This window comes from Pristis pectinata, chromosome 6 (assembly GCF_009764475.1).
Source record: "Pristis pectinata isolate sPriPec2 chromosome 6, sPriPec2.1.pri, whole genome shotgun sequence".
NCBI lineage: Eukaryota > Metazoa > Chordata > Chondrichthyes > Rhinopristiformes > Pristidae > Pristis > Pristis pectinata.
In genome coordinates, this window is record NC_067410.1 from 80,938,250 (window position 1) to 80,958,227 (window position 19,978).

General features: G+C 41.8%; 1 pseudogene; it reads left to right on the forward strand.

The window, feature by feature from the left end:
- The first annotated feature begins 12,542 nt into the window (after positions 1-12,542).
- LOC127572015 (U6 snRNA-associated Sm-like protein LSm6) lies at positions 12,543-12,775 on the forward strand (annotated as a pseudogene).
- The last annotated feature ends 7,203 nt before the right edge of the window (positions 12,776-19,978 follow it).

Sequence of the window (19,978 nt, forward strand, 5' to 3'; positions counted from 1 at the left end):
AGGAAAAGAACCTTCATAAGATTGGCCCGCCTGTGGCTTCAGTTGTACAACAGTGTATTTGTCTCTGAAGTGGCAAAGCAATAAATTCATTTACATCAAAGCATTTCATGCCAATCGTCATCTCACAAGGTGTGGGCAATAAATGCCAGCCTTTCCAGTGGTATCCAGACACTGAAAATGAACTGAATACTTCATGTCCGGGGGAATCTCTCTGCCAACCCCCTCATCCCCTTCGTCCTCCTCTCTCCCCACTCCTACCCACACCTCTTCACCCTTCACCTCCTCGCTATCCACCCTACTGCAACGCAAGGTATTTTTAAACTCATTGGCAAGTTGAGAGTGGTTGGATCTGACTGCTGAATCCAGCTGACTCCAGAGACATTCAGCACAGGCTGTTGATGCAGTCTGCGGTAGAACAAAGGGACCAGGGAATACAGATCCATAGTCCCTTGAAAGTGGTGGCACAGGTAGATAGGGTCGTAAAGAGAGCTTTTGGCACTTTGGCCTTCATAAATCAGGGCATTGAGTACAGGAGTTGGGATGTTATGTTGAAGTTGTAGAAGATGTTTCTGAGGCCGAATTTAGAGTATTATGTGCAATTCTGGTCACCCACATATCAATAAGCTTGAAGGGGTGCAGAGAAAGTTTACAAGGATGTTGCCAGGACTTGAGGACCTGAGTTATGGGGAAAGGTTGAATAGATTAGGACTTTATTCCCTGGAGTGTAGGAGAATCTTATAGAGGTATACAAAATTATGAGGGATATAGATAGGGTGAATGCATGCAGGTTTTTCCACTAAGGCTGAATGAGACTAGAACTCGAAGGCATAAGTTTAGGGTGAAAGGTGAAATATTTAAGGGGAATCTGAGGGGAAACTTCTTCACTCAGGGTGGTGCGAGTGTGGAATGAGCCCCCAGTGGAAGTGGTAGATGTGGGTTCAATTTGGGAGAATTTAGGTGCATGGATGGGAGGGTTTGGAGGGATATGGTCTGGGAGCAGGTAGATAGACAGGTGGCATGGACTAGATGGGCTGAAGGGCCTGTTTCTGTGCTGTAGTACTCAATGATTCTATGAATGCCAACTTAAATGATTTACTGGTATTAATAATGGTCCTGTGTGTTATATTACTATTATAAATTGCATTTGAAACAATTGCACATTAACCTTATTCTGCAATCGTGGAGATGTCTGATAAATAAGAACACTGGAGGTTGGATTTTAATTTTTACTTCAGACCCCTGGAGAGATTCTTGCCCCAGCATGGCAGCAACTGTTTTGCATGTAAACCATAAAGTTCTGTTTGTTAATCTGTCAAGCACACCTCAAAAGTTTCCATTTTAATTATGATATTAAAAAAATAAATGAATCCATGAGCACAGCTGGCAAACAGCAGCACAAAGCTTATTTACATCCTTGATTTAGGTTCCTTTGTGTTAAAAATCTAGAACCATTGCCATACAGATTAAAAGCACATTTCCTAGTTGGAGTGAAATGAAATGTGCATTGATGAGACATGGTTAATGCTGACCTACATAAAGAACAATCACTTCTTTGTAAGAGTAACTTTGGGACCTGTTCCTTTCCCATTATCCCAATACACTGCTGGCAGCACATTTACTTCCAACAGGAGTCATGTCATTAAAACATGATTGGGAAAATTAGAATGTTTGTGTTCAACAAGAAGCAAATATCGTCACAGAAGTAAATGTCTTTTTAAAAAAAACCTGAACTACAGCTTTAAAAGAACATTTATTTCTTTTCTCTCGTGTCTCATGTTCCTTTGAAACTAACATGCCTGACATCTCCTGGCATCATCAGGATCTCATCAGAACTGGATGGGAATCAGTGACACAAGCCCATGCTCCCCCTTCAAATATACGCAAGTCCATGCTGCCCAAGCAAGATAATTTGTAGGAAAATCTTCAATTAGTGTAGACTTTAATGTTCATTTAGAAACTTCAAATCAGAAGACTACATTTTCAATTTAAATGGGCATAGTCTCCAACAATCCTTACTCAAATTTGCAGAGTACAAAGTGTCATTGCACAAGGTCCCTCTGAGAAACTCATCACCCAACTCCCTGCATATCAGATCTAAAAATTGCTGCTCCAAATCATTTCAGTCCTGATGCCCTCTGTCATTAATGCCATACTCCACAACTCTCACCATGCTATTTTATCCCGGCTGGCATTTCTTTCCGCAGTTCCATAGCATTTAAAATATTTGACCACACCCAAGATCCAGTTGTGGGGAACAGCCATCACATGGTTTCAGAGCATCCAACGAAACAGAACCAGCACATCTCCAGATAGAAGCCTCTCTGCTTTCCCTCAATTATATACAACTCCTCAAGGACATTACCTGAAGGCATACATCAGTTTCCACATGAATACTCAGGATTCTGTGTTTGGACTGCACATGAACAAAAAAACAACTGTATAAAAGCCGTCTGTCATTGTAGACTATCCCACGTTGATGGAACAGAAGTCTGTGTATTTGACAGATACTCTTAACTTTTCTTGGCGCACCCAATGTGCAATCTGTCAATAGTACACTGCTCCTATTTCAAGTTCATGCAGAACCATCAAGCCAACCATCTGCTCATTCTACTGGCTGTATCAGCGGCACTGATACATTTCCAGCCTTTGCAGACCACTCATTAGATGACCAATGTGTTTGTGCACAACAAACTAAGAGATTCTGCATAAATCTATAGCAACAACCCAGAAAGATCCCACACCAACATGGTAATATACATGGCTTCTAGGTCGAACAGGCATTGGATCTTCAAGGTTGCCGCCAATATCCAACACCACCCAACATATTTCAGCCTTCTGCGACAATCCCAACTTGTGAAGACAACTGATCATGTGGTTGTAGACCGTTTCATGGGCAGTACTTTCTGCAAGCTGCTTTTTTCTGGTCCCCCGTCTGCCTTCTATACCACTGTGTAGTAAGCGACCATAGATTTAGCAGGCTGCTGTTGCTCAACATCTTGCAATGAGTAGATATGCGGAGAGCAGCTTGCAACGAGTCGCCATGCTCCAGCGCCATCCTGATCCTCATCCAAGGTCAAGTAGAGGCAAGTCTGCAGCACCCATTTTTAATGGTCTGGAGGTTTACTCCTCACATCAGAGGCAACCTCCATATTGCACACAGCAATATTTCAAAGAACAAATCCTTTTCCACCAACAGATGGAAAAGGGACCTGTAGGTGCTGATTGGCATCTTTATCTGAGCATACTCATAGCCAATGTGAGCTTGCCTTCGTTTCACTGGTGAGTTCAGTGGAATCTGGGAAATCCATGGACCCAAAGCTAAGCTAAAATCTATTGTTATCCTCCATGTTCTTTATACACATCCCACCTGTTGACAGCCACACACACACACACACACACACACACACACAGCGCACTTAAGATGCAGGGGTCAAATGGTTGGAGCTAGTCTCCTGTGCATTCTCTATTTCATTCCTTTTAAACTCTTACAGAAAATTTCCTGAATCTTGTGTATTGAAATACAGCTCCATTAAAAGGGAGAAATTCACTGGAGCTATTGTAGTAGCAGAAATAGTCACTCCCAGTCCAGCAACTTGCCACTCTAGCAGTTGTTCAGCTTGATAAACAAGTTATCCTGATATTTGCTCCATATTTTTTACTTTCAGCACTGCAAAGTCAGTTTGAAATGATATATAATCCCCTCAGGAAATGCTTGCTGTTGGCTTTTCAATTCCAGAGGCTGTTACTGGATTCTGAATGGAAATTCTGCCTGCTTTTATCTGATGGAGATCTAAATGGAGCCATCAGGAATGGATGCTAAAAAGATCATACACCCGGATTAGCACCATTCCTGGGCTAGGTGCCTCTGTCAAATCCTGGTTTAATGTACCTGGGGTAATGCTTGACCCTCCTGGATTCCATTTTCACATTTTCTAATAATGAGGAAATAAAAAAGTAAATCCAGTTTCTTCCTCAAATTCTAACTCTTTATATTGGAATTATGTTGAGCAACTTTAGCCCACAAATCTCCAAAATCCTCCCCACCACCCAAAACTCAGCTGCACATTCACCCATAACCTCACCAGTACATTAAATTTAATTTCTTGATTCTCATCTTCAGCCACCCTACCGTTCTAACCTTATCCAACCATTGAACCCTTGTCATGTCATATCTGTTCTTAGTCCCTGTTCTATTCTACATGTAACCATTCCATCAGTCCAACATTCGTGCAATGATTTCAGAAGCATTGACTATGCACTCTGGGACACCCTCTTTCAAACCCTCTTCTTCTCTCCTGCTATTTGTCTCTTAGGAAAACAAACTTGCATTAATGAAACACAATTCATATTCTATTAATGTTATTAATCAATCTTTCAGCAATGTATAGCCTATGGCACTCTACATCTGCGTAGAGTGTGTTGTACATCTTTTGCAAAAGCAGGAGTTTTGATGGCTTCTTTCTCCCCACAAGGCTGGGATTCAAATTGCCAGGTTAAGTTCCAGCAAAGCTGACTAATGTTCATTCAAACTGCAGTGTTTACTTTTCCCTATTGTGCAGTCTGTAGAAATAATACAAAAGGGAGAAGCTAAACCAATGTGATGCAGGATATAAAATATGAACTGAAGCCTAGTGCCTCAATGGGATGGGTCAGCTGACCAGTCTATTTCTAAATATCTCTCAAACCAGAGGTAATAAATGTTCCCCTAGGATCAGACTTCTGCAGGAGATCAGTACCAAGCGAAGAATATTTGGAAGGCGTCATCTGTGCCTTTGGACATATTAGATATTTCAAAAGAAATAATGTTAACAGGGGTCCATTTTTTGGTGTTAACTAGATTGACACCACATGTTCCTTTCTCCAGAACAGTTCTCCATTTATCCAGTAGGGAATTTTATATAAACCTTAACCCAATTATGTTTTATTCAGTTAAATGTTTGTACATCCCATTTCAAAAGGAAATATGATACAAAATTGTTTTTTCATTTGAAGTACAGTACATTTATATAAAGAATAATTGTTGCTAAATATTCCAATTTTCTGATTTGAACCATGTGTATAATATCAGTATAATGCAGTATTATAATCATGGCTGTTTCGCAATATACTGCAACATCTAACCTTTAACCACAGAGTCGCATGAATTTCTTCAATATTTATGGGAGAAAAACAAGACTTTTTTCAGACAGGACACCTTATGATGTGGGTTACCGCATTAAGCCTTGAACTCTCACTTGTCAGCAGAATGTGGGTTCAAATGACACTCAAGGGACTGGATGCACCATTTAACAGATGAGAGGTTAACCCCATCTGTCATCTCAGGTGCACAGAAGAATACATAATCTTTACAAGGGTTCATCTATCAGTGCTCAGCTGATATTAATTTTACAGTCTAAGGTTTTATCCAGTGTATTTCAGCAGACACTTTGGAATGGTCTCAGTTTGTGAAAGGCTCTACATAAATCTAAGTTGTCCTTCCCTTGGACCCCTACATGGAATTGTTGAGCACCATCTTTCTTTCTGTAGTAGCCAGAGTTTTGGAGGAGCATACCAGTGGAGTCCATCCTTAGTCCTCACAGCTACAAGTATTGCACAGCAGGAGGAGAAAGCTTCCTTATAATCCATTCCATTTGTGACGGTCCATCAAATATTTAGGACCATAGATTTTCAGAAAACCCATGAAATGCATTAAGGTTGTATTATATTTTGAAATCTATTCACAAATGTCCTATTGAGTAACCTGCCTTGCAAGCAGCATAATGCTGAGATTACTTGGGGTCTTGGTATCAGCTCCAGGCTTGGTGTGAATGTGATGGAATCTGACCAAAGCTGATTTGTACTAATTCTCACTAAGGATGCACCGTAGGAGAAGTTTCTGGCAAAGTCATACCCTTTGCAATAGAAATGTAGAAACAGAACTCGGGCTTACTCCGAAGTCTCATTTAATTAGTTTGATAATTAAACTAAAATTACCCATGTTTGCCCAATATTCCTTACTGTCTATGATACAACAAATATCTTTCAATTCCTGTCTCCACAATTCAATTTATTCACTTTCACAGCCTTCTTGGAAAGCAAGTCCAGATTTTAAACAAGATTGTGGATTCCCAATGTCATTCTGAAATGATCAGGCTATAATATGTAGAAGGTTATTCCCTCTGCTTCTGGATTCCATTACCAGACCAAACACCACCTCAGATTTTGCAGTTGTAAAAAAAAATGACAAAACTGACACCAATTTCTGGAGTGCAGATACATGCAGTTAAAAAGGCAAAGAAAAAAATTGCCTTAAAGTAGTTCTCTCCACCTCAATGACAAGACTTGTTTTGCTGTCTTCTCCAGCATAATCTGCAAAATGTGTGATCTGACAAGAATTTCAAATGTCTAGAAATTTTCCTTGTTATAAAGTTCCAGGGGAACATTTTGCTTTATGGCACAAGGTAAAAGTGCACTTAAATTGTCAACCAAGCCACAATTACTGCTGAACAACTGCTAAAATTAACTTAAATTTTTTAAAAATTTGAAATCATTGTTTAAGGGAATGTAAATATTATGATTTCAGCTATCATAACCATGTAGGTATATTCCAAACTTAATTTGTGCTCTCTAAAATACTTAAGATATTAAAATTGTCATGCTGTTTGCAATGACCCTTAAATGGGATCAACTACTCAGTCTGCTTAAAGACTTTACTGAACACTAACGATATCCTCAAACATAGAGGTCAATATTGATAAAGATAAAATACACAACATAATGATTGTCGGTGTCCATGAGCAGCATGAATTGACCTCTGGTGGCAATTAGCAAATTTGGCCCAAGAAAATACAAGCCAAATTAATGTAACTTTTTCTCACAACATATTCCTTCAGCTACAAAATTTGGCTGTACAGCATCCATTGTTTAGGCACTTTGGCTAGTTCCAACATAGCAACAGATGCACAGGTATACATTTGTATCTGTGCGGAGGTGGGGAGGGGTAGGAATCAGTGGTGCAGATGTAAGAGGAAGAGAAAGGGATGAAGCAGAACAGAACAACTCATTCTGGGCAACTGTCCCCTTCCAACTGCATTACCAATAAACCCAAGTTACCAACAAATTTCTGCTTCTCTCTACCTCTTGCACTATGGACTACGGCACACCATTGGAAATCCATGAATGCCACTCTGTTTCTTTCTCGTATTGCGACACTTTTAGCCGTTAAGTTAACTTCAGTTGCGGCTGATGCAACAATCCTCCTCTCATTTTGGAGTGTTCACCTGCAAGTACTCCTCAGATGATCAATCAATACTCCTCTTCAGGTGGAGAGTCTCTTACAATGCAAGTAGAAGTTATGGTTGAAAAATTTCATGTCAATCACTAAAAATAATTTGGTGACTGAGCTGATCAATTCCCAAAAGTATGTAGCTTCTAGACTCCATAATCATCCCCTTCCCCAACATTGGCAGGGTCCAGCAGTTGGATGAAAACAACAAGATAGAAGTATCCTCAGCTAGAAATGCCAAGTAGATCATCCAGCTTTACCACCTCATTTCCTCACCATCTTCATCCAATTTGATTTATAGTAAAACTCTGTAAATTTGGAACCCTCAGGACTGTTGTGGACAGGACTAGCAGATTTTTCCAGACTATTGGATGTTATTCCAATTAATACTCAAACACATTTTAATTCATTTTTTTTTTAAATACGTTACACACCAATATAATAAATATTCCAGTGAATCGCAAGGAAGCACAGAGACAAGGGCCACTGGTGAGTCAGATGCCAAACCATTGGGATTTCCAAATAATGGATAGCAGATAATCAGAATTTTACTGTATTCCTTTTGCTGTCAAGACAGACCCGAGTGCATTGGATACCATAAAGGATTAAGGAACTCGACAACATCCTAGCTGCTGTGTTGTAGATTTGCTCCAGAACTGACTGCACCTGCAGCCAAACTGTTCCAGCACAGGAACCCTACATACAATGTGGAACATTACCCAAGGGCAGCAGCTGCATGGAAGTACCACCACCTGCTGGGTTCCCTACAAGGTGCACAACATCCAGTATTTAGACCCAGAGATGCTGAAAGAACTCCCTATCCAACAGCACAAGAGAAGTACATTCATCACATGAAGAACAATGTTTCCAGTAGGCCACTCACCACTACCTCGAGGAGGAGCATTAAATGCTGGTCTTGCTGGCAACAGCTTTGTATCACAAAAGGCACTTTTGTAGGCTAAATACATTGTTCTATGTTCTTTATACTTGTATTTTTATGAATAAAGTTTATTTTTGAAATTAAAAAATGGAATGATTCCCAAAAGCTGACAGAATTCCAACCTTCTCAAGGTAAATTGTAACATTGTTAGTCTCCTTGTACCTTTTAATGATCTGTACAAATGAACATAGAAATCCAATTGTGAGATAATACTTACTTTCCTTTCCTCAGATGCAAAATGGATGACCTCATACTTTCTCCACTGTGAATGGGATCTTCCAAAACTTTACTCCCCCATTTAGCCAATCTGTGCCCTTTTGTGGTTTCTTGGTCACAACTTCACAAACTTGATGTGCCTTCTAAAACTAGAGGGCACAGGATTAAGTTGAGGGGGCACCCTTACACACACACACACACACACACACACACACACACACACACAGAGGGTGATAGTTATCTGGTATGAGCTGCCAGAGAAGATTGCAGTGGCAGATACAATTTCAACAGGATACAAGGCTAATGGAGGCAAAAAGGGATAAACATAGATAGGCATCACAGTCAGAATGGACAAGGTTGGCCGAGAGTGCCAGTTTCTGTGCTGTACAATTCTATGCTTAAGATAGCTTTATTAGTCACATGTACATCGAAACACACAGTGAAATGCATCTTGTCCATAAAGTGTTCCGGGGGCAGCCCGCAAGTGTTGCCATGCTTCTGGCACCAACACAGCTTCTAATTAGACACAGCCCTTCCTTCTTAAATCCATGCTATTTCATTCTCATCATCTGATATCCCAAGTGCGTTGGCACTCTTTCACTAAGATCGGCTCCAATAACTAATATCAGTTACGGAAAAGTTATGCAGTATATTGTTTATTGTTTCCTGCTTCATTTAAAATACACGTAGTAATATTTGCAATTTTCCCAATCCAAAAGGTACAATTCACGAATCTTTATAAAATATTCACTAACACAACTGCAATTTACTCTTTTTTGAAAAAGATATTCCATGCTAAACACCAGCTTAAGTTTCATTATTTTCTCCATTATTATTTTTAAATGTACATTAAACACACGGGTTTATCTCCTTAGCATACCTTAAAGTTCTCATGCAGTACCAGAATTTTGCCCTCTATCTACAATGAAAAAAAATTACATATTGCCTAATTACATCTGCCATTTTCTTATCGTGTTTTTAAAGAATTCCCATTAAGATCTTGCATCTGTCTTTAGTGGAACCACATGCCCTTTCACCAATTGATTTAAATTATTTTGCAGTTAGCTTTTACATATTTACCAAGTTTGCTTTCATATTTTAACACTTATTACATTTGATGTCCAGTCCATTCAGGATACTTATTTTCTATATTGTAAAGATGTTACGCAAATGTAAACTTTTAAAAAATTCAAGTTTGTTCAGTTTTATTCTGGCAAATTTCCATGCAGGAACTAAAGCTTATTCTTCTTATTGACATCAGTTTTGAAGATATTCAAGTCATCGTGACAAGAGATTAACTTTCACAGATGTAGTATTAGGGGGAGCAATAACATTCTTATGTCCCTGTGCTTCTGCCAATCAAACAGCTAGAACTGAGTGGTAAGGACTAGAGCCCACAAACCACACATTCCTAAAGTTGACCTTCACTGTGAAAAAGCAAATGTCTCTGTAACAGCATCAAACATTTCCTTCATCTTTAAGCAGTTCAGTTTCTTTAACTCCTACCAACACAAAAGGAAAAAAATAATTGTGGGCCAAATGTCAGCATGGCATCTATAAAAATAACAAAACAAACACGGACAAATCACAGGAGACAAATAATTCTTTCCTATTTGTGTGTCTCCTTTATATGCCTTGGGGCACAGTCAACACAGCTTTTGGCTAAGCTTCAAATAATATGACCAAGTACAAATGAACCTTTGTGATTTGTACAATTCGTGAAACTGCCAGATGTATTTGATGTGAACAAATGAACTTCTATGCAACTGTTTCCAATTTCAGTAATTCATATATATGGCAATAAGAAAGAAGTGTTATCTAGTGTATGTACGACACCACTATATACAGATTCAAATGTGTTACAACTGTGAACTCAATATTGTCTGTCTTTCCAAATCCAAATACTCATTACAGCCTTAAAAAGGGAGATTTCCTCAGTGCTGCAGAGTTTTAACTCCAGACTACGTGGTACAAGCCCTTTTGTCTACAATCTCTGTAGCCTACATTTTTGAAAAGCTAGGTTGCCAGTCGAATGCAGAAGGTGACGGCCTTCGCTGGTAGGTTTCGTGATGGTGGGAGAGAGAAATTATGATGCAAGAGTGCGCATGGTATGGTTGGGGTGTCAATCACAACAAGGGAGAACAAGACAGATCACAGCAAAGACACAGGCATGCAGAAAGGTCATGAAAGAATTCACTGAGCAGAGTTGACATCAGTATGTGGAGTTGGAGATGATGTTTATGGGGCTGTCTGTGATTCTGAAGAAACACTCCTGTTCCTCCTGGTCAGTGGCACAGAGAGATTCAAGCCTTTCTCCTGTTAGATTTCCTCAGGGAAACCGGATGGCAGCAGCTAAAAAGAGAAATCTTGTTAAAATGAAAGCGCTCCACAAAAAGTGCTGGAGGAACTCAGCAGGTCAGGCAGCATCTATGGAGGGAAATAAACAGTTGATGTTTTGGACCGAGACCTTCAAGGGTCTTGAAGCATCCAGCATCTGCAGAATTTCTTGCATCTCTAAAATGAAAGCACATATCCTTTCTTAAAAAGTATTTTGCAACCCAACTTGTCCAAAAAGCAAATTTTTCAATCATCCTGTCCCCAGTACAACCAACATTAGACAAGTTTGAGGAAAGTTGGTATCATCTTTAACTTTTTTTTTAAATTCTTGCTTACGACCTTGTATAAATGAACCCCTCACCCCAAAATACTCAAACGACAAGCAGCAATGCAACCTTCATTGTACTCTTTACAGTGGCAATTACAGTACAATGGAACCTAAGTATTAAATTTTGTAAACAAATTTCAGAATGCTATTCTTCCCCAGAGTAAGTTATACTTCATTAGTTTTCAGGGTGCTGTCAAGCCAACAACAATCATTGCAAATCAGTGCACAGATTTAGAGAAGATGGTGATAAACCAGATTGGATAAGAGACAAAAGTCAATTTTTCTGGCGTTATGGAGAGTAACTGAGCAAGGGAAATTCCAACAGACAAAACAATAAAATTGTTGCTAATGCACCCCAGGTAAATCGCTATCTGAAGCGAAGTAGCCTCTCAAGAATGCAGCTCTTCATCTCATCTCTACATAAACTGCCTGCCAGCACCTTTTGTCTTTGTCTCTGATTTCAACTTCCTTTGCTATAATTTCTATTGTTTAAGTAGCCAAGCTGAAGGTGGTTAATTGGTAACAAAAGATTGGCAGAGAGCAGGACAACTAATTTATCTGAATTGACCAACAAATTTAGGCCAATTCAATTCCATCCAACTTCCAAAATAAACTTAGGATAATAATGGCCATAGAAATTCTATTTTTCTCCAAGTTGCCCTCAAGGCTCTGCTGGCTACAGATACACAGACTGATTTTGCCACTTGTCGATAACGTACACAAAAAATGTACCTAGAAACAGTGCTTCATACATCAAAATACTCCTTTGGTTTGGGTGTGGTATTTATCCATGATTATAAACCTGTACCTGAATTTAATTGTGTGGTTAATTGTATTTGAATTACCTGCTATTTTTCTCAATTACAGTGATAGAATCTTTACCTTATCCAAATCATTTTAAATCAGTTATGATTGGGTAGTTGGATATATACTTTACGTACTTTAATTGTGTTATTGAAGTGAAACCATTTTGTGTCAATGACATTCAGTTAAGAGTCAGTGCAGCCAGAATTTGAAGTCAAGGCTCAACTTCATGGAGGAGGGAATTCAGCAACCAATTGGATTTTAATACTCAAATTTACACAAACTTTGTTGAGAAGACAATGCACTGAATTAAATTGAACTGTAAATTATACTACAGTACAAAAAAAGTGTTATCTGACACATCAGACTTGATCAAACCCATCGCGTCCATGGTGGCCTGGGTGCTCCTTCAACACTGGCCTAATGTCAGCCCAGGTGTATCAGGTAGTGAATTGCTGGGTAACAGAGCTTTTACTGTATCTGGGTTCTATTGTTTGGCAATAGTCCAGAACAACACTCAGGAACTCCAACAACAGTCGGGGCCGTGTTCAAATCGCTCGGCGGATCCAGGGTGACGGGGGTTTGGAACCGTCCAGGCTACGTTCCAATCGAATCATTGGTGCATTGTAGGTACTTAGGTCAAAAAACACACAATGAGCCTGAGAAAGCAAACGCCTGGGATTTTCTAAAACAGATCATAGGAAGACCAGTGGTGGTCAAGCTGAACTCGGATGTGGATTACTGAGGTGTTTTAGCTTGTTTGGATATGAACATAGCATTGGAACAGACAGAATATGTAAATGGTCAACTTAAGAACAAATATGGAGATACATTTATTCGAGGCAACAATGTGTTGTACATAAACACACAGAAGAGAAGACTTTAGATATTGTGTACTGAAGTTGGGTTTTTGATTTGAAAGACAAAATATTTTTTATGTAATAAAGATCTTTTCTTTAGCTCTTTTGAAAATTTTGTTTTCTACAACATAACTGATGGTTTCTTGAATAAGAATGATTTACTTTTTTTTGAAAATACTTGTCTTTAGTTTGGTTTACCAGATAATGGCAGTGATGTATCTGTCAAACATGATGTCTCATTCAGGCAAGCACTGGCCTGTTTTGGAAGTATTGTGTACAATTAAAGTAAAGTACATGTTTGGGGAGAAGCTAATATACTTCTGAAAATATTGTGAATAAAGGACTTGATATATAAAAAAAATCACTGTATATATTCAAATGAACCCTTCAAACGGACTATGGAAGCTGCTACAATGTTGCAGCTTTAATGTCCTTTTACAGGCAATATTACACAAATTTACCCTATAAATAGCAGGATCAATTGCTGTAATTGACTGATAATTTAGCTGCAAAGGTCATAAATTTAGGATAAACATTAAATGAGAAGAGGTTCCAACCCTCTCAAATGATTGACAAAGTATAGACTTCATTGTCACAAGTGTTCCCAAAGTTGAAGATACTTACAGTAATGAGATAAAATCCGTGAAGGAAAACACTAAAATTTGGTGAAAAGGCTGAAAAATAAAAGGATGGGAACAGATAGTTTCAAAATGACAAGAATAAAAACAGTTGTGCAATTTCCTTCCAAGCAGAAGCCAGCTTCCCATCATCATTTAGGTAGGAAAATGTACATTTTCATCCATTTATTCTCAAGAGACTGTGAAACAATATTCTCACCAATCCTACACAAAATGTGGCCGTTGGTTTTTCTTAGTCTATCTTTCCAAACCCTTTGCCAGCTGAACGTTATTATACATCTCCTTCCAACTGTTGCATTCAGTAAAGCCGACATGACAGTAATATCTTACTTTATTTATGTATTCTAGAGTAGTCAACAAAATACAACACATATTTAGATACCACTTCCGAAAAATTCAATTGCTTATGCGTGACTTGGGCAACTCATGTTGAAGCAGGTCTATATAGCAAATCAGAGGCCTGCTTCAGCATGACTTAGAGGGGATTTACCCTACCCAAGCAGGTCCAAGGCTGTAGCGTTTGGTTCTCTATGTACCCTGATGATGGATCTCTTTGGGCCTCCACTGGATACCAGGGAACTCACAACCTCAACCGATCCAAATACCCAATCATCACCCTGACAACCACACCCCACCCCTGCCAAGAATTGATGATCTAAACTATCCATACCCTCAGCTGATTGTGAAGCCCTTCTCATGCCATGATTCAAACCTTGAGTTCCTTATCCCTTTGATGGAAATGCTCCATGCCCCCTTCCCCTCTCCTACCCAGACATCTTCTCTGTGAACAACCCTGCAGGATGCAGGTCAACAGTGGTTGGGTGAGCAAGGAAAAGCCTTTACATTCACAAAATGTGCAAACGCTGCTCCATTTCACGCAATCTTTCAGGGGTCTTTGCACAATATAATTCTGCAGCCCGCATGAAGGGTGGTGAGGAGGAAACACACACAAAACAGGCATTAAACTGCTAGTGACTACTTCGAGGCCAATGAATTTTGATTGTAGTCTGAAACATTTCCTTAAATAGGTTTCCACTTCTGTACTATCATGGTTGTGATTCAAGTAACATTTCAAAACTCAGTTTGTATTGAATTAAGTTTTGCTCTTTTGAGCCCCAATCTTCCATTCAAATTTGCCTGATTTGAGGCGATTCTTGGTGAATAATCTATTGAGTCACACCAATGGTATATAATTAGAGGCTGCCCTTCTGAGCTTCCTTTTGATGGGAGCGATAGTGATTGGTGATGACAGTGACCCAAATATTAATGGGCATTTCAAAACAGATAATGTTGGATGACATCAGACAACCAGCATTAGCAGTATAGAAAACTGGCTGAAGTTCCTTCTGTTCAACACGTCATTGGCATCTGGAGTACAGCAGGAGATGACAAAATTTACATCTACTGCCACCCCATGCCACATAGAGAATCACAGAATCAGCGGTTACACTCTTGCAGCCTGGAGAGTTTGGGTAGGTTAAGTTTTGTTCTAAAAAAAACTTTAATTGCTCCAGAGACAACTGGCCACACGGCCAGTAAATAGCAATGATTTTCCACCCATCCTAAATCCTTTGAGACCCTGACAAAAATCATTCCCAGAAAAAAAAGTTATTGGATTCTTTGATGGAATAAGTAGACAGTTTAAGCTGCACTTTGCCAGGTCAAATGGGACAGATATTTCTCTGTGTTCAATTTTGTGTGCTTGAAACACAAGGTCTGAAGGTTGTCAGCAATTGCTCCATGCATTTCATCTACCTCCTCTGGCTAAAGTGGTAACACCAGCCGCAGCAAGAAATGTCATTTTCAGGTGACTTAACTTGCAGGCTTTTATTGGGCACAGGTGATCATTCAGACCACAGACCCAGCTGGGTGGGTTTAGGGGCTCTTGGAAAAGTAGATCCTATTCTTCCTGGATCTAGAGAAAGATTTAAAGATCATTAGTTGGAGCCACAGTTGCCACTGAAAAAAAAATTCTGCTGACGTTACTGATGAATAAAGTACTTTGCCTCACAGATTTAAGAGAACACAAATGCTGCAACTCAAGAATCACCAGGAGGTGAGTGCCCAAAAGCAAATGTAGATTTTATTATCAAAAGAAGTGGTACAAAGAAAATAATCATTGCAACCAGATGTCTTAAATTCCAATGATCAACTGAAACTAGAGGGGAAATAATTGAGGCCTTGAAATTTTTTTGCACAACTGGAGGGTGGCAAATATGAAAAATGTGATGGCTTTATGACAAAATGCAGAGAGGCATACATGTGCTGGGGAGGGGGGGGGGGGAGGTTTAGAAAGAGCAGATAGGTGGCAGACACTATGTAGAAGAGAGTCAGGAATAGCAAATGCTGCTTAAATAACATTTTAAATGAAGCAGTGAAGCATTAGAACCTCAGTGCACAGCTGCACAGATTATCCAGAAACAGATCCAACTATACCAGTTTGCACTCTAAAAGGAAGAAGTTATGCCTTCTAATCCATACAATGCCAAACCCCTTCCCTCATACATCATGGAGTGTATTTGAATACCAGTGGCAATTTTGCCATACGAATTTCATTAAAATGGAAGTACTGTGCTGAGTGTATTAGGAAAATAAAATTCCAGATGTGAAAAGCCCAGAATCTTTTAAACTGCAACAGTGCATTTCCCATTGAGTAAAAGCATAAATGTTTATACATTATCTTTTGTTCTCTAAACAGGTGCATTTGGATAGACAAGGAGTCATTAGGGATAGTCAGCACAGGAAATCACATCTCATAAATCTGTTAAGGGTTTTGTTTTTGAAGAGGTAACCGAAAGGATTGATGAGGGCAGGGTGGTGGGTGTTGTCTATCTGGACTTTAGCAAGGCCTTTGACAAGGTCCTACATAGAAGGCTGGATCACATGGGATCCAGGGAGAGTTACCCAGTGAATACATAATTGGCTTGATGATAGGAAGCAGAGGGTGATGGTGGAAGGTTGTTTTTCTAGACTGGAGACCTGTGCCTAGTGGTGTGCCATATGTATCAGTGTTAGACCCATTGTTGTTTGTCATTCACATAAAAGATTTGGATGAGAATGTATAAGGCATGGTTAGCAAGTTTGCCGATTGACACTAAAACAGGTGATACCATAGGCAATTAAGTAGGTGTTGTGAGTGAGAAAACAGGTTCGAGGGGTCTCAAAAGCAAGGACTCTGAACACAGTCTGGCAGTAAATGATTTATTTACAAAGACAAACATGGGAAAATGGTAACAGGAATAGCACACGTGCACAGTTTATAGTGAGCATGGGAAAATCACACTGGGGATAAAACACAACAAACTAGGCACACACAATCAAGGAAAAACAATACGATACCCGCCACCCCTTGACTCAGTGCAGGCACTGTTCTATGCTACTGGGGACACTAACTAAAACACTCCCAACCCTTTAACAGTGCACACCTCACCAATGATTTCTCCAACACCGTTCCACAGTACTCAGTCTGGAGTGAAGCAGGGCGGTCCCTCAAAGGTGGCAAAGAGAGTGAGCCGAGCACACATGGTGCCCTTTATAGTGCTGCAGAGTTTTAACTCAGCCCAGGTAACTTACATGGGGCCAATGGTTCAGTGCCAGCAAGGAAGTGCGGGGAAACAACAATTGGTACTCATTTGGATGCCCCAAATACGACTGTAGCCCGTGCGACCCCAAACGTAAACTTGTCCCTGTTCATATGGAGGGACTGTCCCTCTTAAACATTGATTCCCAGAATGCACTCAGGCAAAGCCGCTATCGAAACTGTTACGGGTTGAGGAGGTTGGTTCCCGATGGCCATGTGGATCATGACTTCCCTTGCAGGCAAAATGGAACCTCCTAACCCCTCTATTTGCATCTGTGTCCCTTCCCACCCGGCGGGGTCGCCTGGGGTGATGGTGTGTTGGGCACCTGTGTCGACGAGTTCCATCCACCTCTGTATGTTCCCCTTCCCCAATGTACAGTGACAGGTATATGTGGCCTCAGGTCTCCTGGGCAGGAGAGGGCAATGAAACAAATGCACCAGGACCCCTGGCCTTCATCCTGTGGGAAGGGGGTGGGGATGGGGGTCTGCCACCCCATGGATGAAGGTTCCTGCTGGCAGAGAAGGGACATTTCTTGTCTCAGCAGGTCCTGGAGCTCAGCCTTGAGGGCAGGAGACTGTTTTGAGTGGGGGAGGGGTAGAGGCAGTTTTGGTGGGGCAGCCCGCATGGTCTGGAGGTTGGGGGCACCCTGTTTCGGGCTGGATCCCAGGGTGGCTGTGGGTTTTCCCCTGGCCAGATCTCTCCCCCACCACCCCCACAAAGCTCTTTCCACAGCATGTAAATTGCAGAGGTCAGGATCTCATCTATGCTGGCACAGTCCACCCGTGCGCAGCAGGTCCAAGTATAGCCGTTTGCATGTAAAATGAGGGGTTGTGTCTCCAGCCCTCGTCTTCGCCCTAGGAACCTGGGTGAGCATCCCCCGTTGCAAGAACTCTAGCCCTTCCAGGATGGTGATGGTGTCCCGCACAGCCTTCCATTAGCTGGTCCCATAAGGGGCAGGACTACTGGCCTCAACTTGGGGCACGCAGTGGTGACCAGGTATCCCGCTAGTGCGCTGCTCACCCTGGTATTTTCTAAGAAGTTGCAATCATGGGTTCCCTCATAAATGTCATTCACCAGTGCCCACTCCCTAATGACCCTGGTGCCCTCACTGATCATGTACCATTGCAGTCACCCATGTAAGTCCCACTCCAGAAGGGTAGGGTACCAGATCCTTGTGACAGTCACTACCTGATCCCACAGGGTAGTGCCATCCCAGATCCCTGCCTGTGGTGCCCATAGAGCATTTTTGACACTCTGCTGGTCAGACAGGCTCCCCAGGGCACTTGCTTCCTAGTGAGAGAGGCTCACGTTATCGGTCCCCTCATTCCACAGTCCGAGCAGCTAAGTCCTTAGCTCCTTAGCTAAGAAATCCCGGGTCTCCGTAGTTTTGGAGTGACCATGGGCACGTTCCCCTGCGGCCTCCTCATCCTCACACCCCTCCCCCCTGTGGCAGGCCTGGGACCGTGTGGTGACGGGTCGCGCATGCAGGGGTTCGGCTGCGTAGGGGGGAGGGCATGTGATGGGACCCAGGCTCCTTGGGCACCCCATCCTCGTTATTATCCATCCATATATCCCCATCCCCCAGCCATGCATCCAGTTTGTCGCCGTGCCAGACCAGGGCTCAAATTTTGAGCAGGTCCGGCTGCTAGCCAGACTGGCGGGCTGCCTGCCTGCACCTGCTGCATTTGGATCAGCCTGCAGGCGACCTCAGTACCTCTGGCCTTGAGGTCGTTGGCTCAGGTCTGGGCAGCCTGGACTGCCTCCTGCAGCAAACAGCTGGACTGCTGGAGCACCTCTATCTCCTTGTCTTTTCGGTGACACATATCTTGTATCTGGCCAGTAATCCTGACCTGGCGTCTCAGGAGGGACGCAAACAGCCAGAACCCACCCCTTTGACTCCTCTTAGCCTTGAGAAACCCCGACTTCTTAAGGAAGGAGACCACATGGTGCCCCATTTTCTCACCACACAGGTCTAACTGCTCAGCCCAGTCCAGTCCACTGATTTACCGTAGTCCGCCAGCATGCTGGCCAAGCTCCCAAATCCCTCCCTCTCGTTGGTCCACCCAAGGATCCTATCCTTGGTGCCTGTGCTGGCTTTCTTGCCCATTCCAGAACATCCCTCCCGCATCTGTGTTCAGCCAAGACCTTTGAGACCCTGCCCGCTGCGCCAAGTGTTGTGAGTGAGAAGACAAGTTCGAGGGGTCTCAACAGCAAGGACTCTGAACACAGTCTGGCAGTAAATGATTTATTTACAAAAGACAAACATGGTAAAATGGTAACGGGAATAGCACGCACACACGTGCATAGTTTATAGCGAGTGTGGGAAAATCACACACATAACAAACTAGGCACACACAATCAAGGAAAAACAATACGATACCCGCCACCCCTTGACACAGTGCAGGCACTGCTCGATGCTACTGGGGACAATAACTAAAATGCTCCCAACCTTTTAACAGTGTACACCTCACCAATGATTTCTCCAGCACCATTCCACAGTACTCAGTCTGGAGTGGAGCAGTCCCTCGAAGATGGCAAAGAGAGTGAGCCAAGCACACGCGGCACCCTTTATAGTGCTGGAGGGCTGGGGGGTCCAGCCCAGGTAACTTACAGGGGGGCCAATGGTTTGGTGCCAGCAAGGACTAATCGATTACAAAGGCCAATGGCCCAAGGTCAAGTACAAAGGTACTTAAAAGGGGCCAATGGTCAGGTGTGCGCTGATGGGTGGGGCAGGGCCAAACCTGATTGGCAGTGGTATCTTCCAACCAGGTAGTGGGCAGTGCTGTCACGTGACAGTCACGACCCTCCACAATACAGTAGATTATCAAAAATTACAGGTGGTTCTCAATCAGTTGGGTAAGTGGGCCAAGGAATGGCAAATGGCATTCAATAAGTGCGAGGTGTCACATTTTGGGAAGTCAAATCAGGGTAGGACTTCAGTGAACAGTAGGGTCCAGGGGGAGTGTTGTAGAAGAGGGACTTAGGAGTACAAGTACATAGTTCTGCGAAA